The sequence below is a fragment of the Hypanus sabinus genome, chromosome 28, assembly GCF_030144855.1.
Source record: "Hypanus sabinus isolate sHypSab1 chromosome 28, sHypSab1.hap1, whole genome shotgun sequence".
Lineage (NCBI taxonomy): Eukaryota > Metazoa > Chordata > Chondrichthyes > Myliobatiformes > Dasyatidae > Hypanus > Hypanus sabinus.
The window spans coordinates 16,120,712-16,147,384 of record NC_082733.1 but is presented as its reverse complement, the minus strand read 5'-3'; the positions used below and the strand labels follow the sequence as shown (position 1 = coordinate 16,147,384).

Here is a 26,673-nt window from a genome sequence, read left to right as displayed (position 1 = left end):
GATGACTAAAACATTTGCCGTGTTGCTGGCATTGGGTTCTATTGACAGGAAATCCATACACACCAGGTCCAGAGGCCCCGCACTCTGCAAGTGGGGCAAAGGAGCTGCCCGTGTGGGCAGCATCTTCCGCTGTATGCATTGAATGAACGACTTGCAGTATTCTTCACTCCCAGCTGCTGCTACATTAGCGCTGGTCTGCATTAAATCGAGAGCTGCGCTGGCCATTTTGTCAAACCTCCATCCCGCAATTGCAACTTTAACAGTACTTAACAGGTGAATTAACAATTCATCCGGAGAATGGATATCTACCCCACTGGTTCAGTGCTCGGGGTAATCACACAGCATCCAACGAAATCAATCCCAAACAATAGCCCCACAATTGTAACTCTCGGTTCGGCTAGCAGCTTAGTCTAGGGGAAGAGAGCCTCCAGCCCGGCCAAACTTAAGAAATCTTGTTTGTGTGGACGCTATGCAGTATGTCCCCTGTTACAAATCAGTTCTAGAAAATAACAAACGGTACACAATATGCGATTAAGTGATTGAGCTTTATAATTCTTTATTTGACTACATGGTTAGTAAAGAAACAAAAAGTAAAAGTGCTCATTCTCATGAACCAGTCTAATGCGTAATGTTGGAGCTCACAGTTCAGCCCACTAGTTTCCCATTGACCTCCTCCATGCATGGCCGACCCTTAGATCCTTCCTCCAAGTCCACTCCGTCCAGCGGTCTACCAATTCTCTCCATTCGCATCTTCTCTCCTCACCTCTCCCTGGCAAAAGACTGCAAAATCCCTTCTCTGAGACTCTCAAGATAGAACAACATCCCTGTCATTGGATAGCCCACATTCCAAAGCCCTGTTCTCTCTTGTCGTAACCCAAACATGGTTGCTACAGAGAAACCATTACATTAGCAGTGAAACTTTACAGCCTACATACATATGTACATCATACATATACATATATATTAAATGTGTTACATACATAGATACATATATGTTAAAAAATTACTGAAATATCAAATATTCAACAAATATTTGCATATAAACTAAGAAGTCTAAGTGGATTCTTTAGAGATTGCATGCTAACAGGTGTTTGTGTCAGATAACCCATTTGTACATTTTTATCTGTATTTCTCTTTGTTTTTATTGAAATTAAATTTAGTGTCACTGCTGAGTTGTTCAGCTGTTGACTGTGTCGTCTGTCAATTTACTTGATGTTGCTGGATGTCATGGCTCCCTATTAGGTAGCAAATAATCTTAAAAAAGGGAACTCATTAATACCAGGCAACCCATACAAAATGCTGGAGGAACTCAACAGGCCAGGCTGCATCCATGGAAAAAAGAGTCAAGGTTTTGGATAATAACAGCTATTCACCACCAATTCGAGCTACATTTCCTCAGAATTGCTTTAAATTTTGCAGTTTTCCACTAATGCACATAAATTAAGCTGTTAATCTTGAATTTATGTGAATGCCTTCAAAGCAATGTATCAGGACATATTGTGAAATCAGGACTAAATTCAGTAATTTTCAGTGTAAGTTTGGTTTTGCAAGATGGCTTAAAACTATAAAGTCAATATTTGATTATTGAAAGCAATAAGAAAATGCATAAAATTACCTAACATCATTCACAGCCAGAAAGTCAAAATTACACTGAGCTGTGTGAGATACTCCATCCTAAAATGCTGTTGTATCTGTTAAATAGATAGAATACTCTGTCTTCAAGGAGCCAACCAAAACCAAATTTTTCATTAATCTGTTTAATTTTTCAAAAAAAAACATCCTGGATTATAAACTCATTGCAGGCAGCAGTGTAAATTGGCAGCCTTTGTTACATTCTGTCCAATTTTCTTTTCTATTGAAGCCTATTTGTTATCACCCAATTTGCAGTGTTGCCCAAAGGTATCACTCTATGTTCAGAGCCAATTAGTAAGTTGCCCCCAGCATCGCCTTCAGCCATGAAAATAAATATTTTAAGTGCCTCAATGAGGCAGAAGGAGTTTAGAAATCTTCTGGAGACACCTTGCAGCCAAACCCTGTAACGACACCTTAATCATTCCCAAGCAAAAGAGCAACACAGGCCTTTTACGGTGGCACACTTTGACAGAATGTTTAGCAACACTGTTCATAATTTGGAAGCAGAAAGTGTACTTCATAGCTTTTTAAAGCTTACCATGGAATCGGCCACTGACATTTATATGAAATGCAATACATGCTTCATCTATAAGCTGTTTGGCATGAGAAGTCCAAACAGGCTATGTAGAAGAATAGCACAAAGGCAGCTTACTAAATTTTAAAAAATCATCATTGCCTGCCCTGATGTAATAAAAGTAGAAATATATTTAATGTACATATGTGGAGCAAGTTTAAACAAATATTAACTCGAGAAACATTTGGACGTTCAAGGTTTCAAATAGTTGAATGTTCTTGGTAATCACGTACTGTATTGTGCTTTTTATCGTGTTCCCAGAGCAAGGAGAGTTGTTGCAGATCCAGATATCTTATCAATGAAGGCTAGTTGTGCTGAATTGAAACAGGGAGTTAACAGTATTTTGCTGTGTCAGTTTAAGAAAGAAGCAAAGGATGACTTAAACTATTGAGAAGGGCAGAGATTATAGAGAATTTGTAACAATTAAGCTTCATTTAAGTCACCTTTTAATTCTTTAGCAAACATGCCATGATACCGCAAAATGTTCGAACACCTTGCCAAAACCAGACTAGTTTCTATGTTGGCATCTTCTAAGGTGAAGCCAAAAGAAAAATAGACATTGGAGATCTGAACAAAAGCCATAAAGTGCTGTTAACTATGCTGCTGGTCTGACACTTCAAACAATGAGTCTGTAAATTGAACTGTTAACTGTTTCTTTTTCCCACAGAATCTCCCTAATCTGTTGATTGTTTCCAGCATTTTCTTTGTTAAAGATTAACATGCTTGTTGAAGTCCTTGTAGAATGCCACCAATTACAATTGCTGCTCAGATATTGTCTTTGAAGCACAAAACATCTCTCAGAGCAAACAGGTTATTTATGGAAACAATATGCACAAAAGGCTGGAGGAACTCTGCAGGGCAGACAGCATCTTTGGAAAAGAGTCAACAGTCAAAGTTTGTGGCTGAGACCCTTCATCAAGTCAGGTCTGAAACTGTCAACTGTTTACTCTTTCCCATAGATGCTGCCAGGCCTTCTGAGTTCCTCCAGCATTTTGTGTGTACAGTATTGCTTTGATTTCAAGCATCTTGAGGAAGCATCTCTTGTAGGTCATTTATGGAGAAAGTTCTCCTAAATCAATCATACTAGTTCAGACCACAATTACTCTTTGCAGCAGGGCACAGGAAACAAAATAGGAACGAATTAAGCCTCCAGTTCACATGACTGATTGTTAATTCAGTATAAGGTCCCCCCCCCCCCTTACTGTACAATAAATGTGTCTTTGTGGCAGAAAAGATCAACAGAATCAGTAATATATCCTTTAAATGATGTATTAAATTTTAATTACAATTGAATGTATTCTTCCCAGTGCTAAAATTTCACTTCAGAAAAGTCGGAAATGGAACTATAAAGTTATGAAACGTTTGTTGCATATGTGTATGTCATGTGGTTAGGTATTCAGCAAGTCTTTTCCATTTATACCATTCCCACTGATGGCTTTCATGGCACCCACATGCTCTTAACCTGCCATCTGTTTGTGTAATACAAAAATATCCTGTTGATTTTGATATCACTTGCAGTTGTCTTTTTGTGTTTAAATCGCAGGTGCCTTTGTGTTTCTTCGAGTTTCCAAGATCTCTGTCTGTCTTTGTGACTTTTGAATATTTCTGTTTTTAGTTTTAAGACCTCTGTCCCCTCTTTTGTTATCCGTAGCTTCTTTTTGGGGGCAGCAAAATTTTGTCTCTTGGAATATATACTGCTTCTGCATCCCTTTACATTCTTTTTAAGCCTCTCCTTTGTTTCTCTACCATCTTAGTGTCAGTTTTGTGAATTTGCCAGTTAGGTGAAAACAGTCCATATTTCCTTGAGAGAAGACCATTTGTCCCATCAAGTCTATGCTGGAGCTACATAATAATGAAATTCTTCTCTTCCTGCAGTGCTTCTTTGACACCTGCTGGTTTCTATCCATACAACATGCCCAGCAGCAGAATGAAAGCTTGCCTTTATATCTTCCAGCATTTTCTTTAGCTTTATAATGTTAAAATGTTTTGAATCGCTCTAGGAAAACTACAGTAGTTATTAAATACCTCTCTTTATTAAAATCCAACAATAAATGCAAGCCTACAGACTTAAAGTAAATTGAAGCTATTGAACAGTAATTATAACTTTAATTTTTATAACAGGTAATTATAACTTTAATATACAACTTTTAAAATTGGAAAAAATGATTAATTTTGTTATCAGATATTACTAACTTTTAAGATATTAACATTTTGGGAGGAGAAACTGATACAGGCTTAAACTCTCTATGTTCTGAAAGCTCCCATGGTCCAGCACATTTTGAATCAGTAGTAAGAAGTTTCATTTCAGTACATGGCATTTGTTGCTCACAGTGCAGTCTCTTCTTTGAGGAGACAAACAAAATTGGGTGGATGTTTTGCAGAATACCGCCATTCATCTATAAGTGTCAACCTGGGCTTCCACTCACCTGTCACTTTAATTGTCCATCCGGTGCTCTGTGACCTCTTTATCTTTGGCTACATGTGCTGTCTTTTATGTTTTAGGAAAAGTATGTCACTCAGGTCTCAACACTAAACTTAACAATTTCATATACATGTACCATGCAGTTTGTATCAAAGTAGGCCACTTCATCATCACTGTTATCCATTACGGACAATTTGGCACATCCTCTCCATGCCCTACTGAATAAGCAGTGGAGCACCCTTTTGAACAGATACAGTGGCATGTAGAAGTTTGGGCACCCCTGGTCAAAATTTCTGTTACTGTGAATAGCTAAGTGACTAAAAGAAGATCTGATTTCCAAAAGGCATAAAGTTAAAGATGACACAATTCTTTAATATTTTAAGCAAGATTGCTTTTTTATTTCCACCTTTTACAGTTTCAAAATTACAAAAAAGGAAAGGCCCGATGCAAAAGTTTGGGCAGTAACGTAGGAACACCCCCTTTGGCAAGTATCACAGCTTATATACACTTTCTGTAGCCAGCTAATAGTCTTTCAGTTTTTGTTTGGGGGATTTTCACCCATACTTTCTTGCAAAAGGCTTCTAGTTCTGTGAGATTCTTGGGCCGTCTTGCATGCACTGCTCTTTTGAGGTCTATCCACAGATTTTCGATGATGTTTAGGTCGGGAGACTGTGAGGGCCATGGCAAAACCTTCAGCTTGTGCCTCTTGAGGCAGTCCATTGTGGATTTTGAGGTGTGTCTAGGATCATTATCCTGTTGTAGAAGCCATCCTTTTATCATCTTCAGCTTTTTCACTTTGTAAATTTCATCAGTCCACAGGACTTGTTTCCAAAATGCATCAGGCTTTTGACGAAGGGTCCTGACGAAGGGTCTCGGCCCAAAACGTCGACAACGCTTCTCCCTATAAATGCTGCCTGGCCTGCTGTGTCCCACCAGCATTTTGTGTGTGTTGTTGTATGCATCAGCCTTGTTTAGATGTTCCTTTGCCAACTTCTGATGCTGAATTTTGTGGTGAGGATGCAGGAAAGGTTTTCTTCTGATGACTCTTCCATAAAGGTTGTATCTGTGCAGGTGTCGCTTTACAGTAGAACAGTGCACCAGCACTCCACAGTCTGCTAAATCTTCCTGAAGGTCTTTTGCAGTCAAATGGGGGTTTTGCTTTGTCTTTCAAGCAATCCTACGAGCAGTTCTCCAGGAAAGCTTTTTTTGGTCTTTCAGACCTCAACTTGACCTCCACCATTCCTGTTAACTGCCATTTCTTAATTACATTACGAACTGAGGAAACGGCTACCTAAAAATGCTTTGCTATCTTCTTAAAGCCTTCTCCTGCTTTGTGGGCATCATTTATTTTAATTTTCAGAGTGCTAGGCAGCTGCTTAGAGGAGCCCACGGCTGCTGCTTGTTAGAACAAGGTGTCGTCTTCTTCTTCTTCTTCTTCTTCTTCTTCTTCTATTTCCGGCAATTTAGACGCATCTAGGCATTTTACTGCCCTCTACAGGATGTATAATTAATCTCATTAGCTAGCAGTGCCACAAACTGCTTTTCTTCCCTAATTTCATAACATGGTTTCCAAGCAATTGCATTCTCAATTACATTGATTACATCTGCATCATTTGTAAGACTGAAATCTTCTTGTTTAAGAATACTAATTACCGCAAGCTTTACTTTTAATAATTGCCGTTTTTCTAGTCTGCCATTTCCAAGTTATCCTTTACTTGAATCATAGCTTGTACTTGTTTACTGAGATCTCGAAGTTCAATTGTTTCCATGTTTTCATTTTATAATCTCGTATGCATAGAATCTGAGGTTTTCCTTAAGTTCTGATAGACATTTCTTAAATTCTTGACCATTTGCGATAAGACACCTTGCATTCCATTGTATAATATATACTGCCATTAATACCCGCCTCCCCTGCCTCTGAACTGTTTGATCCTCCATTTGACTACTTCCCACCTAAGCCCTGTAATACCAAGATAGTTTTCTGCAGACTTAACTATAATTTTAATTTTTTCAGTTCTTTTGTTAGTTTGTGCTGAACAGTTAGACACAGCCGTAGAAAATAGGTGCAGGAGTAGGCCCTTCGAGCCTGCACTGCCATTCAGTATAATCATGGCTGATCATCCAACTCAGAACCCTGTACCTGCTTTCTCTCCATACCCCCGATCCCTTTAGCCACAAGGGCCATATCTAACTTAATTGCATCTACCATAAACAGTACAAAATCCTTTCTACTCATTATAAGTGTATCCTTATTTATCATCTTACAGCCCTCACAATTCACCGGTTTATTACTCTCTGTATTTGTTTGCTTGATAGCCTTCTCTTTTTCTGCAAATCCTTTCACTGCCTCTGTGTAACTGATCCCTTGAGTTACTTTTACATATTGTATCTCGGCTGCCTTCTTGCTGTTAATGCATCCTCGATGAGCCGTGCTGTGTTCCCCGCCACAATTGCAGCACTTCATCCTAGCACCCGCCTCACATTTTCCGTGTTCGTGTTCATGTTCTCCAGCGCATCTCCCACATTTTCGTTTCCCTCTGCAGACCGCCGCAATATGCCCGAATTTCTGACATTTAAAGCATCTTAAAGGCAGTGGAATATATATTCTGACCTCATAACACATATACCCCTAATAAACTTTAGTCGGCAATTTCTCTTCATCAAAGTTAATCATAACCGATAAGCTATCACACTTTTTCCCATTTCTTGTAACTTTCAAACATTTGGCCTCAATAATTTTTGCTCCTTTTATGTTCTGTTTAATCTCATCCATAGTAAATTTCATTGGTATCCCCGAAATAACTCCTCTCGTCCACTTTCTATTGTTGGGAATTGAGCATTGTACTTCTTTGTCATCTATTTTATTCAATCTTATCACTTTGCCTTGCTGAGCACTATCCCAACAAATCACTAATAGCGATCCATTTTGTAAAATCTTTGCTGTTTTGACCTCGCCTATAAGTTTGTTGATCATCTTTGTCAAATGAATCGGGTTCCACTCACCAAAAGACATCCCATCTTGGCTCAATTTTATAATTGCTTTAGTCTCATCTTCTTTCCATTGTTTTCTGTCCTATTTTGATCATCCCCGATTCCTCAGAATTCGACATCTCATACCTCTGTTTTCTTTTCTTACTCTTTCCACTCCATTCTTCTTTCCTGCTGGCCTCCATCTCTAACTCACTTCCACCATCCAGTTCATCTCCGACCCACAACCAACTCTGCAGTTCTTCCACCCGGCGCTGCATTGAAACTGACATCTCGCTCAACCCACTCAGCAGTTCCGTTCCATCCTGTTCCACAACTCCTTTCCCACTTGGCCCCCTACTTCCAGTTCAAGGACAAGGTTTGAGGAGTCAGGGTATTTATAAAGCTTTGAAATTTGCATCTCCTGGCTTTTTCTAACGACAACTGTGAACAAGCCATAACAGTAACAAGCTAGTTAAGGTCTGAGACCTTGGTAAAAGTTATCTGAGAGCTCAAATCTCTTGGGGTGCCCAGACTTTTTGCATGGTGTTCCTTTCCTTTTTTCCACTCTGAAATTGTGCAAAAAAAATGCTAACTTTGCTTAAGATGTTGAAAAGAATGTTTCATCTTTAGCTTTATGACTTTTGGAGATCAGTTCATTTTCTACTCACTTATGTATTCACAGTAACAGAAATTTTGACCATGTGTGTCCAAACTTCTGCATGCCACTGTATATTCAGCTCAGCTGTCACAAGGACCATTACAGAAAATCTTTCCTACCAAATGCGTTAAGCATATACAGCAGTTCATCTCCGTGTGACAGGAGAACACACATCATAGTACAATTATCTATTTTATTATTTCATACATTATGGCACATTGGTGAATTATTATTGGGTATATTATTATTCTGTACTTTATTTTTAGTTAAGTCTGCACACTGCTAAGTGTGTTTTATAATGTTGCTGCTGTAATAAAAGAATTCCCCATTTGGGATCAATAAAGTACTTTATTATTATTATTATTATTATTATTATTATTACTACTACTACTACTACTACTACTACTACTACAAGGTTAATTCTGTGTTTTCCCAGTTGTTACCTGACTTTTGGAGTATTTCCACTACTCATTTTATTTCATATTTCCAGTATCTGCACTGTTTTCTTCTGTGGTAGTTTGAGCCCTTTTTATTTCCCTGTTTTCATCTGTTCCCTTCTGACAGATAATTTACAATTATCAAACCTACTACACAATTTTCTCCCAGTCAAAACCCGCCACCACATGCCTGTCGGCTTTGCTTGAGCAGAAAATGCTGAAAACACTCAGCAGGTCAGGCAGCATCCATGGAATGAGAATCAGTTGATGTTTTAGGCTCAGGGTCCCTTGTCAGAAAGGGATAGGGAGCAGCAACATTCTCCCTTGGTTTGTAGCCCATCACGCATACCCTTTTGTCTGCAATTTGGATAGTCAATGTTAAGTCTGATTCTCTCTCCACAGATGCTGCCCAAACTTTTGAGCTTCTCTAGCACTTGAAATTTTCATTTCATATTTCTACCATTTTTCCATTCTGTCTCTCTCATTTCCACTCTGTGGGAATGTTTGCTGTGCTTTCTCTGCCCAGCTAGCTCCCTCACATTTTCTGCAATTTATGAAAGACAATAAGACACAGGAGCAGAATTAGGCCAATGGGCCCATCGTGGCTGATTTATTAACCCTCTCAATGTAGGTGTTTTGTTGCTGATTAAATGCCACCATTAAAAGGTTTCCCCCTTAATAGATGCTACCTGACCTGCTGATTATTTCCAATATTTTATGTTTTCAGTTTCAGGTTTGCAGGATACAGTGCATCACATTTGCTATAAACAGGTTAACTGTGTTTCTCAGTTACAGAATATAAAGTTCAGTTGTGCCACCAGTTAGGTTACGTGTAAGCTTCTGGTACCCATTGCCATGTGAAAATAGTAAATAGTCAATTATGTCATTGATGTACAATTCAAGTATTTCATTTCACACTTCGAATGCTTTGAATGTATTAGTTTCCCAGACTAATGCATAACATTGGAAGGTCAGTAATGCTGTAGAGGTTGTCCTATGCAAATTTAATTGCTCGCCGTTTTAACTTTAGCTTGTTAGTGAAATGTTCCATAAGATCATCATCAAGTTCTGCGAAAAATTGAGTGGTTTTAATGCACAATAATACCCAATGTAATACTGCTTTGGACTTCTTTTCAACCTCACTGCAGTACAAAGGCTACTGTGAAACAATCCCAATAGAGTGCTGCTCAGATCAAGTCGTGCCCAAATTCAAAAACAAGCAGCATCGAGCCTGAAATTCAACATGGTGTCTAATGAGCACGAGTTATGTGCATCAGTCTTTGATGTTCACATCCAGTTATTTTTCATGTACAATGCATTGCAGTTGAATGAGTCATGTTTATTCTGTCTGGATTTTGCTTTGCTTCCACGACTGTGATGAGATTGTTAATTTTACAGTCCATTTGCAGTCTCTTGTAAATGGTTTACTTGCAAAGTTGTCAGTGATTTATAATCAACTACATTCCCAGAAATCACCTTTGGGAGATACTAGCCACTGCAAGGGAAAATTGTAACTAGTGACAGCAATATGCAAATTCAGCCCTGCTTAATCTGTTGTGTTTGTTCATTTTCCTTGTAGTTTTTTATTGCTTTATATCTTTACCACTGAAAATGCACTTAGTGAAATTACACCATCGTCAAATCATCATAATATTTAACCTTTTTGTCAATTACAATATTAATTTGATTTATTCTCATGAATCGTAACTAAAATGTTATCCTATTCTGAAGTGAAAAGAACTCAGAAACATTATTGAGCAGTATGAACTCAATTAAAATTGATCCTGAGTGGTACAAAACCATCTATAATTGTTCTTACAGCTGAGAGAAGCTTTGAACACATTACTTACAGGGATAGGATTGAACTGAGTCTAAAGAGATTGTGTATTGTTTACTAATCATGCATGCTATCATCCAGGGTCATGTATAGATGGAGGCAAAATTGGAATGTGCCTACCAGGGACTTTACAACCCTATGGTATTTTGTCTTTGCTTATATATTTAGAGGCCTATGTGTTTTTTTTTTGTTTTTGACTGATAGACTGATTGCATGCTTTAGCAAGAGAGCATGGGACTTGAATCCAATTTATGCACCAATTTCAATTTGACACTCCCACTACTTTGAAGTTTGTATGATGAATTGCAATCATAGTATCCTTAACATAGTAAAATGTACAGTGTACTTCACTTAAGAATGATTGGCTGAAAATGTACCACTGGAAATCAACTCACCAAATCCTGATCCAAACATATCAGTTTTATGGGGATCGTACTTGGGTAGAGAGATATAACATGTTAGGGAAAGAATTCTACACTTTGGATTGCAAATGGCGAATGTCACAGCAATCCACAAGAGGTCAAAAGTGAAAGAAAGGGGCAGTGATTGTGGAACTTTGTAGATTTCAAAGGACAAGGCATAGAGGTATTTGGAGAATGATTTTTAGTGGTCACTTCCATAAAGATTTCTGGAAATCTTAGCTGGTTTTGTTAATGAGGTGAAGTGATTCTTTTTTTTCTTTTGGGTGCAATGAACTCAGAGTGCTATAACTGAGAATTGTAAGGTCAAGTTGAACAGCATTTGAAGCATTTCTTGAATGTAAAAAAAAGTATCACATGGTCCAAGAGACTCCTGAAAATGCACTTCTACATGTACGGAGGGTTGTGGAGAAATTCACTCATTGCTGCTTCAGGCTTATAAATTTTGAGAGATTACCCTGAACCTCAACAATATTAAGTCTGTATATCTCTGTTTGCTTCTGACTGCTACAGATTTTTTGCACCATTCGCATCCACAGTTGAGACAATCTTGGGAGCAGGTAGGTCTCTTCCCTCTGAGCATGTCCTTATGAAAGTGGAACACAGCACAGTTTGAAACACAAGTGCATACATGATACAGGATGAAGCCCAATAAAATGTACTGCTGATGTGCAAATTATTGAGACATGGTGGGTAAGAGGCACTGGAAAAGCAAGAGGAAACTCAACTGTACACAAAACTTCAATAGAGCTCCTTTGTCTGTGTTAACTGTGGCCAGGAAGCCTTTATGATGGTAACTTGGCTGGAATACAGGCATATATTCGGCAGTCAACTTTCACATTTTATGAGTGAATTCATCATTTGTTGCATTGTAACAGGGCTGCAGTGAAATGATTTATGTGTCAAGAAATATGGGTGCACGCACTAGATATCATGAGCCTAGCATCACCTGGTCCAGTGATTGGTTATTGTCAGCCCTTGGAGGCTGCAGAGATGGTGAGTAAGGCCAGTGTTTGGAGAAGGTATGGGGTGTTCTGACCAGCACTTAGCTTGGATGGGTTACTCGGGAGTTGAGAACTGGCAAGTGTGTATTGGGAACAGTAAAATTGAGTGGGTTTGGGGTACTAGTTCAAGTTTGTTGTCATCTGACTAAACATATATACAACCAAATGAAACAATGTTCCTTTGGACCACGGTGCACCCACACAACATATACCACACACAGCACATAAACTAAGAATATTTTACTATAAATAAATTAATAAGATATAATTCAAAATGCATCTAGTAAAGTGCAGCACGGGTAAACAGTATGAGACTGGTAATATGGGGATGATAGGAAGCCAGAAGCAGGAGAATGACACTAGTTTGCGGTGGGGATGGAATTGTTGAAGTTGCAGGTTAAGGGTGAGGGGTTTGGTTAAGATACACATAGGGAGACTGGATGGGCTGGGAGTTTGGAGGATATTTAGGTGAAGTTTCTACCATTACAGGCAGTGTTTCCAAGACTGCAGACAAGTCATTTTACTTCTCAGCAGAGCTCCGTTGGGCCATGCAATGATCCATTTGTTGGAGGAGTCTCTGAAGTCGGGAGCTTTGCATGTAGCATGACATCACGCAGAGACGCAAATGGCGTCAAGCCTGTGAGGATGACAAGAACTAGTCAGCTGACTTTTTGATTTGGCACAGAATAACTGAGAAAGGATCAATATTTTTTCATCCTTGCAGAAAATTGTAGACTATCTGTATAGTAGCATATGCTCTGTCCAATTAATGGAGTGAAAATTACTTTGCAAGATACAAGACAGGTTCCTCATCGAGGAAATACTCTCGCTCTCTCTTGCAGAGATATGGCAATGTGCAAAGGATCTCATCGGTAACACCCAGAAGGCTGAAAATAATATCAAGGCGTTCATTCTTGTTTGAGCAGACCTTGATCTCGTCATGGAAAGTTGTGTTAGTGGTTGATCTTATTAGAGTGAAGTGTAATCACCATCCCATTCCTCTTCTTTCTCTCTCTTCCCCCCCCCCCCCCCACATAAAGCAAGGAATGTGTTGCAATGACATACATGTCTTTACAATATTAGGAGAAAGAAGGCATTTGTATTATCCCTCAATCATTAGATTAGAAGTGCTTATGCATTTTGTACACAAAGATGTGGCCATTAAATGCGAATCCACGTCTCACACTGGCCGATCGGATCACAAAGAAACTGCATTATCCTTTGTACTAATAATAATCATAGCTTGTGGCTTTCACAATTTTGCCTTTTGAGGGAAAAATAGAGCTGTTCTTATATATGCCCTGACGAAGGGTCTCAGCCTGAAATGTCGACAGTGCTTCTCTCTATAGATGCTGCCTGACCTGCTGTGTTCCACCAGCACTTTGTGTGTTGCTGCTCTTATATGCTGCTTTTGAGGAGGCGCTCATTTCTGTTGGAGGCAAAACCATGTAAAAACAATGCCAATATTAACAAAGCAGTGAATCATGTCCTTTGTATAAGATCATAAGACAGGAGCAGAACTAGACCTTTCAGCCCATTGAGTCTGGTTCACCATTCCATCCTGGCTGATCCCAGATCCTACTGATCCCATACGCCTGCCTTCTTGCCATATCCTTTGATGTCCTGACCAATGAGGAAACGATCAGCTTCTACCTTAAAAATACCCACTGACTTGGTCTCCACTGCAGTCTGTGGCAGAGCATTTGAAGGGAAGTCTCTCAATTTGCCACCAATTCTAACTTTATGAAATACTTCAGACTTATTTTCACCAAAATGTAAAAGCTGATACCAATAATTGTGCATTCTTCCATGTGATTTAGCACTGGATGGACAAAAATTATTCATTAACAAAGCATAAAAGTTCAACCATCCCTTCCTGCCATGGTATTTCCACTGCTTGGATCCTTCATCTTTTCCTCCGCTTCTCCTTGCTACAACCTTCACCCCATGTTCTCAAGCTGATTTGTTGGCCCAGTGGCTCATCTCATAAAGGATTGCAAAGGTCGCTATCAATGTACCCACTGGAAGGGAACTACTGATAATCTCATTCCTATAATCCCTGCTGGTTATCCTGGCACCATCGAACTGCATGATGCTTCAGAGGGAATAAGTAACTCAACAAGCACTGGGATTTGGGAGTGGGTACCATAAGGGTAAGAAGAATGAGACTTGAAGAAAGAGGAAAGGGGTAGCTTTGTGGAACTGAGATGAATTTCAGGAAGGAGTCCAAGACAGGTAAAGCCTACCCCACCATTGAGCATATCTACATGGAGCGCTGTCGCAGGGAAGCAGCATCCATCATCCAGGACCTCTGCCACCCAGACCGTACTGTCTTCTCACTGTTGACATTCAAAAGAAGGTACAGGGGCCTCAGGACCCACACCACCGGGTTCAGGAATAGTTACTACACCTCAGCCATCAGGCTCTTGAACCAGCAGGGATGGCTTGGCCCATCACTGATGAACTGTCCCTACAACTTACGGACTCACTTTCAAAGACTATTCATCTCTTGTTCTCAATATTTATTGCTTATTTTTTTCTCATTCATATTTCCACAGTGTGCTGTCCTGTGCACATTGGTTGTTATCTGTCGTCTTGGGTGCAGTCTTTCAGTGATTCTGTTGTTTCTTGGATTTATTTTGTATGCCCGCAAGAAAACAGATCTCAGCATTGTATACGGTGACAAATACATGTACTTTGATAATAACTTCACTTTGAACTTAGAATTTTTCTTTCTGATCAATATTTGTGAAGAACTGAGACTCCAAGTAGGTAGGCTTCTGATTTTTCAAAAAAAAATCTCTCCCTGTAATTTGGACTGCATTGCAAGCTGGCAGGCAATAAAAATTGGTAATGTAAGATCCAAGAGAGCCTAAATATCATTTTCAAGGTGTTTTCTCCCTGCCAGAACATCCACTTATGATTCCAATAAAAACTTACATTTGTTCCAAGGAAAATTAAAACTGCTGAACTTGCATGAAACCAAAGAAACGCAAAACGATTCTCCTCCAGGTTTGATTGATCCTGAATGTGAGCCTGGCATCCAATTCTATTGCCAAGGCAGCTGTAGTTGATTCATTCTTTGACTTCTCAGAGCACTGTGTAATATATCACCAAAGGCTAACACAGCAGTTTAATGTAATATACTGTAAGCTAATGGGCAATGAATGGAGTAGCACTGGTGTTGAGAGTCTATGGAATAACAGGCCACTCACTTTGCCTGTAATAAGCATGGTTTTCTGGATCATGAACCTGTGGATTTAAGGATTCAAAGTACATTTATTGTCCAAGTATGAATGCAGTTTACAACCCTGAGAATTGTCTTCTCTACAGACAGCCACGAAACAAAGAAAACCACGGAACTCGTTCAAAAGAAAAATCAACCCCACCCCCATCACTCTCACAAAATTAAAACAAATCGCGCAAATGGCAACCAAAAAAGAAAGAGAATATAAAACACAACATCAAAAGATATATTTGAGTTCGGCTCAGTGTTCGCTATCTGCAGACTGCCACAATTACGCATGGTCAATTGTAGGGATCTTGAAGCAGGATACACTGTAAATGTGGAGACACTACATTCAAGAGCAGAGTAACAGATTACAGACAAATGTAGTCAGACCAATGAATTGAGAGCAGTGTGGCAGAAGAAGTCATACAAAGAGAATTATAGAATGATACAATTTGTTAGGTAGAATGGGGAAGAACTGAAGAACTTTTCAGCAAGTAAAAAGTACAAATGTTTCATGTTTCATGGAAATGTTATAAGGGTATAAAACTTACAAACTGAGTATCAAGTTATGTATTTAAATAAAATACAGAACAAGTTAGAACACTACCAATATCACTACAACACTACAAAACATTAGTTATCAACAGAGGAATTCATTCATCATACCTGTATTCTGCCGAGTTTTTTGATTGTAAGTGAAAAAAATCAGTGTAGACACCTAGTTTAGGTAATGGACTGCCTTCTTACAACGTTATTGACGACTGCATCCTCCAGATCTTCGTTTTCATTGTAATATTCAAGATGATTGTCGATACCTTCAAGTTCTTCATAATTCCTAACTTGACCTGCAGTCAAGATGGCACCTGCATACAACACTCCTTCGGTCGACATCTGGATAGTTCATGAAACTGCATATTTCACTTCTTTTATGTCTTTACTTTTGTTTTTTGTCTTGAATGTGATTCTGGGACTGTTGGTGCCTATGATTTGCAGTTTGGAGATTGTTTGGGTATTTCAGCATTCTGTAGTCTCTGAGGGGATTCTGGAATGCAGGAGCAGCCTGCAGGAACCTCGTGGTGAGAACACTGTGAGCTGATGTAAGACTGCATTTTTCTGATTAAAGCTTCCATTGTTCACCAATTAAAGTGACTGGGGAGATTGAAATGCCAGCTGCCTGCCTTTTGATCGTTGGTGAGATCACTCTGCAATGGAGGGGGTGAAAGTTGCCTGGTTTTCTGTGTTTTGGATGTGGACTTGGTCTGTGAACTTTTTTTTCAGTCTAATGGTTTTTTTTGTATTCTGTGTTTTTTGCCTGTCCTTCTCTTTTTTTGTGTGTGTGGGTGGAGGTGGATTTGGGGGTTGATGTGCCTGTACCATTTTTGTTCATTTTTTTGTGTGGGGAGGAGGGATAATCATGCTGCCGTTCTTTTCTTCCTTGGTTTTGTGGCTCTGGACAAGAAGAATTTCCAAGTTGTATATGTGGATAATAACTGAACCTTTGACGTAATGAAATCTTTCCATCTTCACTCCCAGCCATTTCTGACATCTTCAAGCCTGAAAGCTTGCAACCGCAGTCAGCAGAACAGTTCAGAGTTGTCTTGCTGCTTATTTCTCGCCAACTATAGTGACAAAAATCATTGCTGTTTGAACACAGATACACAGAACTGATGCTATTTAAAAACATAGCTATAAGCATGGTGTACCATCTAATGGCCACATAAGTGTACGCGACTGATGCTAGTTAGTCCGCATGCACTTGTGTGGCCATTGGAAGGTTTGGTATCAGTGTCCTGCCCCAATAAAGCAGCATAGTGTCCCAAATAAATGGAGCAAATCATGACAGTTTCCTTGATTATTTTTTGTTCTTTAAGCGTTGTCCCAAATAAGTAGCTTCCCCAACTAACCGATGGCCCAATTAACTGGAATCCACTGAAAGGAAGCTTGTTCTTACAGGTGTGTTGTTAAGTGTACTTTAGCCCATTTCCTGATCTTTAGTTATGTGGTGGCGAGGGAGAGGGATTCCTTGGAGGATCTGGTCAGTTTGCTCCTGGGCTTGGCTACCTAGCCATTCATGGGTTTTGGGGGCAGGTTGTCGTGAGTTCTACCCAAGCTGATTGCTAATCCTCTTCCGGGGTTGTGTCTGTGTCGCTGGAGAAGGAGTATGCACTATCCACGGGTATATTGGGGGATTTCCAAGACTGGTGGGCACCATAGGGACTCAATTGCACTTTGGATTGCGATGATCATGTTATAATTTAAAACTATCTGAGATTCCGTAACATTGTATAATCACTGAATAAACTACCCTTGAAAAAGGAGGAGGAAAAAATGTTGTGAACTAGAACGTAGTCTGGGGGAAAAAAGTGCTGGCGGCAGATTTTGTTGTATCTTCCAAAAAGGAATTGGATAAATAGTTGAAAGGGTAAATAGTTGGAAGGAATTGGATAAATAGTTAAAATGTTGGAAGGCTGTAGAGAAGAGACAGGGGATTGGGTTGAGGTAGCTGCACTCAAAAGCAAGGCAAGACAAGGTCAGGCGAGGCAGACTGATGAGATCATCAGTGCTGTATCATTCTGTGATTCGATGAAGATAAATGCTGATGCAGTTCTGTATTACTTACCCAGTCACAGAAGAAAAGACTTGCCAGCACAACAATGAGATGTTTTGATTTCCTGTAAAATCACAATGTTGACATTGGATCAGGGTTCTTCCAGCTTGTACTGTACCCAGGAGATATGGTTAGGCTAACATTCTGTTACAAATCATAATCATGCATCATTCAAAGAATTGTGGGAGTTCTGTTGCTGCATGAAAAAAATGTCAAATATTGAGTTAACAAATAGTTGAAGCATATTTGGCCAAAAGTGAATATTCTGTGAGCCATTGATGAATGTTGTACACTTATAATCATTGCTTGTGTTGATGTATTTGTATGCATCAGAGATTTGCCATGTCACATCCATCAGGCAAGCAGTTTGTGTCAGCTCAACTCAGTTGAGTCTCAAGGGCCATTGCTCACTTCTAAATGAGAAGGTTGGGGTTTCATGGCTCACTGCAGACGAGCACAAAATTTTAAGCTGATGGAGTGAGACAGTGCTGGACTGTCAAACATGCTGACTTATAAACTGGATCACATAGTGGTTGGTTTTTGTGGTGCACTACATAATTGAGGTCCTCCTTACTGAAGATTGAATCACAAAGGTAGCAATGTGACTTGTGTTGTACAGCATGCAAGATGGTCATTACTGTTAGCATCTGCACATTGGAGATGTGAGGTGGACCCAATGAGGTCAAATGGTACACATGTTCTTTTGACATGGCTCTCCCAAATTTGAAATGAGTTAGCCTTCATTATTGGCTAGCCTCATTGGTGTTGATTAACCTGCCTGGATTGTTGTTCTGATTTCCCGTCATCATTCGGATAAAAGTTTTCACAGTCAGTCATCATCATCCCACTCATCCTTTGAGCCTTGCGCTTGACAGAAGTATCAGAGCCGGGGAATTTCACTCAAATTGACGAGGCCTGTGCATGGAGTCATTTTAAGCCAGGTTTTTGCATGCATTGTGGTGTCTTTTAGAGGGATGCTCGGATAAGTTGGACCTATCAGCTATATCCAAGTGCAGTGCCTTGTAAGAGTATTCAGCCCCCACAACCATTTTCACATTTTACTATCTCGTTTTCTAAATTTAAAATATATTGAAGTAGAGGTTTTTTGAGCTGATCTACAAAACATTGTGCATTATGTCAAATCAAAAGCCTGAAACACCAGCTGTACTCTTTTCCATCGACGCTGCCTGGACCACTGAGTTCCTCCAGCAGTTTGTGTGCGTTACTTGGATTTCCAGCATCTGCAAATTTTCTCTTCTTTGACAAAAATTCCAAAACCTGTCAACAACTTACTAAAAATCAAAAACCAAAATTGTGAGGCTGAAAAAGTATTCGTCCCCTTCTATGCCATCTTTCCCCAGGTGCAATACCAATTGGTATTCCAAGGTGGAATTGGTATATTACCTCACCATACACCCAATTTGTTGATGTAGTAAATTGGAGAGTGACCTGAAGAAATACCCCCTTTTTCTGTAAAGTCCAACGGTATGGTAGATTTTCAACAGATCAAATCAAAATGATGACAAAAGAGTATTCAAGGCAAGTCATAGAAATGATAATAGAAAAGCCCAAATCTGGAGAATGGTACAAGACCATCTCAAAGGTACTGAACATGCCTTGGAGCTCAGTGCAATTCATCACGAAAAAGCGGATAAAGCGTGAAACCGCAGCCATACTGCCTAGGTCAGGCCGTGCCTCTAAACTTAGCTGCTGGAGAAGAATCACACTTGTAGGAGAGGCTACTGTGACAGCAACAGTCACTCTGAGTGAGCTGCAGAATTCAGTGGCTGCAAATGCAGGTGAAGTTCATGGCTCCACAGTCTCTAAAACCTTGCACAAAAAGGGTTTTTATGGAAAAGTGGCAAGGAAGAAGCCCTGGCTAAAAATAGAAAAGCCTATCCTTGCCCATAAAGATTGCAAAATGTCACTTAAAAGATACTGCAAAGATCTTGTGGTCAGATTGAGACTAAAGTGGAACTTTCTGGACTTAACACCAAGCAGTACATGTGGTGTTAATCTAATACTGTGCAGCAGCCAGATAACACCATTCATACCGTAAAGTTTGGTGGAGGTAGCATCATGCTATGAGGATACATTTCAGCAGCAGGGACTGTAAATCTGGCCAGAATTGACGGGACGATGAATACTGCTAAATCCAGAGGGATTCTGGATTTTAAAAACCTCTGTCTCTTCCAGAGAGCTTAAACTGGAGAGGAAGTTCATCTTTCAGCTGGAAAGTGACGCAACGCAGACTACCAGTATAACACTGGAGTGGCTTCAACTGAAGAAAATTGATGTCCTTGAGTGGCCCATTCAGTGTTCTGACCATAACCCAATCAAACATCTCTGGCAAGACCTCAAGATTGCTGTCCACCACCATTCCCCAACTAACCTGGCACAGCTTGAGCAATTTTGCAAGGAGGAATGGGCAAATCTTCTTCCATCATGTTATGCAAAGTTAATAAAAATTTATTCAAAATGAGTACTGTCTGTAATAGCTGTGAGAGGTGGTTCAACTAAGTACTAATCTAAAGGGGATGAATACTTTTGAACTGCTGACATTTCAGTTTTCAAATTTTTAGTTTTCATGCTTTCCAATTTTCCCTGATTTTTGGGCTGTACCCTGGAAAAAAAGGAGCATGTGATTCACCAATAAAATATCTCAGTTAAGTTGATCAAAATCCCCAGTTGTAATACTATTTATGTGAACAAGAATTGACTTCTACAAGGCACCGTATATTCTTGTGTCCAGAAATCTCCCAGGTAACGAGATATATATTGAATAGTCCATGTTTCCAACCAGATTAGAAAATATCCATTGCATTGAACAAAATTGAAAGCAATTTAGTTTTTGAAAATGGCTAAGAAAAAGACAGAAAGCAGCTATTGATTATATTCACTTTCAATACTCCCAAGATTAATTTTCTGGGTTTTGTGTTTACGTTAATGAGTCATGAACTTGGTTACAGGATAGATTCCTCACCACAGTGAATCAGATAAATAATATGTTAATTTTATCAATAAATCAAAGGTAATGAAATAATTGACAGTATTAATAACTCCCTTAAATTTCACAAATGTAATCTCACAGAATATCTAGATTTGGAAAAGAGACATGAATGGTATTTACCTTCCAGGTGCCAGGGTCAGTAATGTCTCAGATCAGGTCAACAGCATTCTAAACGGGGAGGATGATCAGTCAGAAGATGTGGTACATGTTGGTGGCAATGACATAGTTAGGAAAAGGGGTGTGATTCTGAAGAGAGAATATACAGGGCTAGGCAAGAAACTGAAAAGAAGGACTTTAAAGATGGTGCTCTCTGGGTTGCTGCCTGTGGGACATGTCAATGAGAGTAAGAATAGGATGATTTGGCAGACAAATGCATGGCCGATGAGTATGTGCCTCTGGGAACATATAGCACATAATCGATCAAAAAGCCATGGATGAACCAGGAGATTCATAGTCTGCTGAGGGCTGGATTTGTGGCATTCAAGACCAATGATCCAGAACTATACAAGAAGTCCAGGTACAACCTGCGGAAGGTTATTTTAAAAATAAAAAACCAATTCGGATTGAAGTAGGAGACAGAACTGGATGAACGTCATCTCTGGCAGGGAGTCGAAAAAGTGAAACCAAACATCATGAATGGCTGTGATGCTTTGCTCCCACCATGAGCTCAACACCTTTTATGCACGCTCTGTAAGGGAGAATAAAACTGTACCCGTGTGAATCTGATGACCCTGTAATCTTTGTTTCGGAGGCTGGCGTCAGAAGAGTGAATCTTCACAAGGCATCTGCTCCTGATGGTGTACCTGGTAGGGCACTGAGAACCTGTGCCAGCTAATTGTTGGGAATGTCCAAGGACGTCTCCAGTCTCTCATTGGTGCAGTCAGAGGTTCCAAGAAAAACAGGGTGAACTGCCACAATGACTATCACCCAGTTGCACTCACATCGACTGTTACGAAGTGCTTTGAGAGTTTGGTTATAGCTAGAGTTAACTCCTGTCTCAGCAAGGACCTGGAACCACTGCAATTTGCCTATCGCCGCAATAGGTCAAAAGCTGATGTAATCTTACCAACTCTCCACTCACCCTTGACTCATCCAGACAATAGTAATGCATACATCTCAACTGATGTTTATTGATTACAGTTTAGTGTTCAACGCAATCATAGCCTCAGTTCTAATCAACGTGCTCCAAAACCTGGGTCTCTGTACCTCTCTCTACAACTGGATCCTTAACTTTTTTGTCAGGAGACCACAGTACGTGGGGATCAGAAATAGCATCTCCTTTCTGAGAATCAACATAAGTGCACCTCAAGGATACATGCTTTGTCCACTACTCTACTCTCCCTATACCAACAACAATAGCAACAGGCTGCTGTTTCTTGATCACAGCTCAGTGTTCAACACAATCATACCCTCAGTTCTCACCTTCCTTGGCCTAACATACTGATGCATTTACAAACAAGGCATGACAGCAGCTAAATTTCATTTGGAGTTTGTGGAGTTTTGATTAATGTAGAGTTGCAGGTTACAATGGGATATTGACAAGATGCAGAGCTGGGCTGAAAAGGAGCAAATGGAGTTCAATCCAGAGAAATGTAAAGTGATTCACTTTGGAAGATGGAATTTAAAGGTAAAATACAGGGTTAATGGCATAATTCTTAGCAGCGTGGATGAACAGAGGGATCTTGAGATCCATGTTTGAGTGGTTAAGAAGGTGTTTTGACTTTCATCAGTTGGGGGTGGGGGAGTGGAGGGATTGAGTTCAAGAACTGGGAGATACTTTTGCACCTCTATACAGCCCTGGTTAGACCATGCTTGGAATATTATGTTCATTTCTGGTTGCCTCATTATAGGAAGGATGTGGAAGTTTTAGAGAGGGTGCAGAGGAGATTTATCGGGATGCTGCTTGGATTAGACAGCATGTCTTATGCGGATAGGTTTAGCGATCTAGGTCTTTTCTCTTTGTAGCAAAGGAGGGTAAGAGGTGATTTAATAGAAGTGTACAAGTTAGTAAGGGGCATAGATTGAGTGGATAACCAGAAACTTTTTCCCAGGGCAGAAATGGCTAATACCAGTAGACCTAATTTTAAGGTGATCGGAGACAAATACAGGAGGGGATGTCGGAGGTAAATTTATTATACAGAGAATGCTGGATGTCTGGAACACCCTGCGGAAGTGGTGGTAGAAGGCACAGGGAGAATGCAGGCAAATAGGATTGAGAGGGATAATAAATCAGCAATGACGGAATGGCAGAGCAGTATCAATGAGCCAGATGGACTAATTCTGCTCCTTTGTATTTTGGTCTTTTGGTAGAGGCAGATATATTAGGGGCACTTATGAAGCTGTTAGACTGAAATTGGATGGAGATCAAGGTTGTCAGTGACAAAATTGCTCCAGAGGGATGAAAGAAGCCAATTAGAGAAAAAGCAAAACAACAGAAGTTGGGTAGAACTATTGTTACGAACCCCGTAACTGGGTCACTTACCAGCAAAGATAGAGAGGTCCGTTGAAGTCTGATGGTACTATTTTTAAAAGTCTTTATTTATAAAGGGGCACAAAATAAGATTAATACAGACATTCTGATAAAATGTGCCGTCAATACTCAATCTAAAAACGCGGGTATAATAATAATCATCAATTAAGCAATAGCTCTATCGTTTGTCTAGGGGATATTGTATTGTCCGATGGAAAGTTAAAAGTCACTGTCCTTTTATGCTGCAGCTCCTTGGGTTTTAAGAGAGAGACGGTTTGAAACTTGCCCGGGTCTTTATGAGGCCAATCCGTTGAGTCAGGGGAGTTGGTTCCCCGTTGTTAGTTCCAAGTCGTTTTCCGTGGTACCAGCCACCAGCCCCCAGGCAAGGGAACCGAACGCACGTGGCTTCCTTCAAATGGCTTCCCGCTATTATGGGATCGATAGAGTTTCTTCTGGTGCGTCTGGGCTGTCCCTACAGCCCACCCTTTTAACTTAACTCGCCGGGTTGTAGATGTCAATCAGGTTGGGGTGATGCAATCTCTCTCTCAACCAGCCCACTTTGCCCGAGGGCTTGCACGTAGCATAGTCCCCAATCCACAAACGTTGTCTCCAGGAGACAATGGCCAGGTCTCTCTCTCTCTCCCTCTCCCTCTCCTGTTCTTTCTTTCCTGGGTCCTCTGACCCTACCCAATAATGCTCTTGCGATTCTCACAAAGGAGGGGGCTCCCCTGCACCCCTCAGAGCTCTGGTACATTCATAACACTATGAAGTGAGGAACACAGAAGCTGCTAGAAAATGGAAATAAAAGAGAATTCTAGAGATACTTAGCAGATCAGATAACAGCTACGAGGAGGGAAAAGCTATTTAATGTGGAAGGTCTTACATTAAACTGGCTGATTACAACACAGATGGATGACTGGTTGTCTGAAATGGCCAGATTCAGTATTGAGTCCCAAGGGCTGTAAAGTGCTCAAGTGAAAGAAAGACAGTGCTGTTCTGAAGCCTTGCTTTGAGCTTCGTCGGTTTAGGAAACTGAAGTATCTCAGAGAGAGAGTGGGATATAGAGTTAAATGGACAGGCAACTCGGAACCACTCTGTCACTGAACAATGATCTTCTGCCACTGGGTCAACCCACTCCGACCTCTTTGTTCCAAGTTCCCTATCCTTCTCTCAGTGTATACAGTGAAACTCCTGATTACCTGACAATTCAGAAATCTCATTGGTTCAGAATCTGGCTCACTGGGGCCCCAGTTTCCATCTCTTTTGAAACTCAACTGGTTCTGATTCCTGTGCCCCCTTGATAATTGTCAGTTTCAATGGAAAATTCATTATCCTGCTGTGTAACATCTTCCAAAAAGATTGAATTAGAAGATTATTGAATGCTAATGTTTGCTAATAGTCCAGAAAGTCTGCTGATGCAGCACCACCAAAGTCATGAGTGTGGAGAAATTAAAATGAACATTGTTCCATTCAAATCAGTTGTTGATTCCTTTTGTTGGCACTAAAATTAACAGTGTTACATGGACAAACTTAGTGTCCACCTTACCATAGATATAATCTTTGTTCTTGCCCTTCTTCCATAATGCAACATTAAGTCAGTCGTTTTCTCACTTCTCCAGTAAAGCCACTGATGGAAACATAGAAAACCCACAGCACAAAACAGGCCCTTTGGCCCACAAAGTTGTGCCGAGCATGCCCCTACCTGAGAAATTACTAGACTTCCACATAACCCTCTATTTTTCTAAGCTCCATGTACCTATCCAAAAGTCTCTTAAAAGACCCTATCATATCTGCCTCCATCACCGTTGGCGGCAGCTCATTCCACGCACTCACCGCTCTCTGAGTAAAAAAAAACTTACCCCTGACACCTCCTCTGTACCTACTCCCCAGCACCTTAAACCTGTGTCCTCTTGTGGCAACTATTTCAACCCTGGGGAAAAAACCTCTGACTATCACAATCAATGCCTCTCATCATCTTGTACACCTCTATCGGGTCACCTCTCATTCTTCTTCGCTCCAAGGAGAAAAGACTGAGTTTACTCAACCTGTTTTCATAAAGCATGCTCCCCAATCCAGGCAACATCCTTGTAAATCTCCTCTGCACCCTTTCTATGGCTTCCACATCCTTCCTGTAGTGAGGCGACCAGAACTGAACACAGTACTCCAAGTGGGGTCTGACCAAGGTCCTATATAGCTGCAACATTACCTCTCGGCTCCTAAATTCAATTCCACAATTGATGAAGGCCAATACACCATATGCCTTCTTAACCACAGGGTCAACCTGCACAGCTGCTTTGAGTGTCCTATGGACTTGGACCCCAAGATCCCTCTTATCCTCCAAACTGCCCATTAATACAATATTCTGCCATCATATTTGACCTAGCAAAATGAACACTTTGCACTCATCTGAGTTGAACTCCATCTGCCACTTCTCAGCCCAGTTTTGCATCCTATCAATGTCCCGCTGTAACCTCTGACAGCCCTCCACAACGTCCACAACACCTCCAGCCATTGTGTCATCACCAAACTTACTAACTCATCCCTCCACTTCCTCATCCAGGTTATTTATAACAATCACGAAGAGTAAGGGTCCCAGAACAGATCCCTGAGGCACAACACTGGTCACTGACCTCCATGTAGAATATGACCCATCTGCAACCACTCTTTGTCCTCTGTGGGCAAGCCAGTTCTGGATCTACAAAGCAATGTCCCCTTGGATCCCATGCCTCCTTACTTTCTCAATGAACCTTGCACAGGGTACCTTATCAAATGCCTTTCTGAAATCCATATACACTACATCTACTGCTCTTCCTTCATCAATATGTTTCGTCACACCCTCAAAAAACTTCTATCAGACTTGTAAGGCACGACCTGCCCTTGACAAAGCCATGCTGACTATTCCTAATCATATTACGCCTCTCCAAATGTTCATAAATCCTGCCTCTCAGGATCTTCTCCATCAACTTACCAGCCACTGAAGTAAGACTCGCTGGTCTTTAATTTCCTGGTCTATCTCTACGTAAACATTAGTTCTGTGTTTAATCTCGACAGATCCTGCAATATCTATTGAGTTTCCCTCCAGTGTCTTCTGGCTTTATTTCAGATTTTCAATATCTAAACAATACAGTTTGAGATTAGTGATATGATCATTTCCTTTCAGGTATAATATTGCACATTGCATATAAATTCATTTTTTTACTCTGATATTTTTGACTCATTTAAGTGCTTACAGTATAATCAGATTTTATCTTTTATCATGTATTCCCCTATAATCTTTGTTAGTGACTCAAAGAGGAATTCATTTTTGCTGCATTTGACTTTAAATATCAAATGTGTCAAAATCAAAGTTAAGCATAATATGGCCTAATGCGAACATTGCACAAATTCAGTTTTGGTCATT

The 26,673-nt window shown here is 40.2% G+C and overlaps 1 protein-coding gene and 1 long non-coding RNA gene across 3 annotated transcripts in view; one reads left to right on the top strand and one right to left on the bottom strand.

Moving 5' to 3' along the window:
* The window catches only part of LOC132382448 (endophilin-A3-like), a 156,294-nt gene that overhangs the window by 95,891 nt on the left and 33,730 nt on the right, over window positions 1–26,673 (top strand). The gene's annotated exons all lie outside the window — the stretch shown is intronic.
* On the bottom strand, window positions 8,251–19,242 carry LOC132382450 (uncharacterized). Its single transcript, XR_009508316.1, has 3 exons — window positions 17,806–19,242; window positions 15,852–16,804; window positions 8,251–12,590 (listed from the first exon to the last, which is right to left on the bottom strand). It is a non-coding gene; the product is annotated as an uncharacterized LOC132382450 (long non-coding RNA).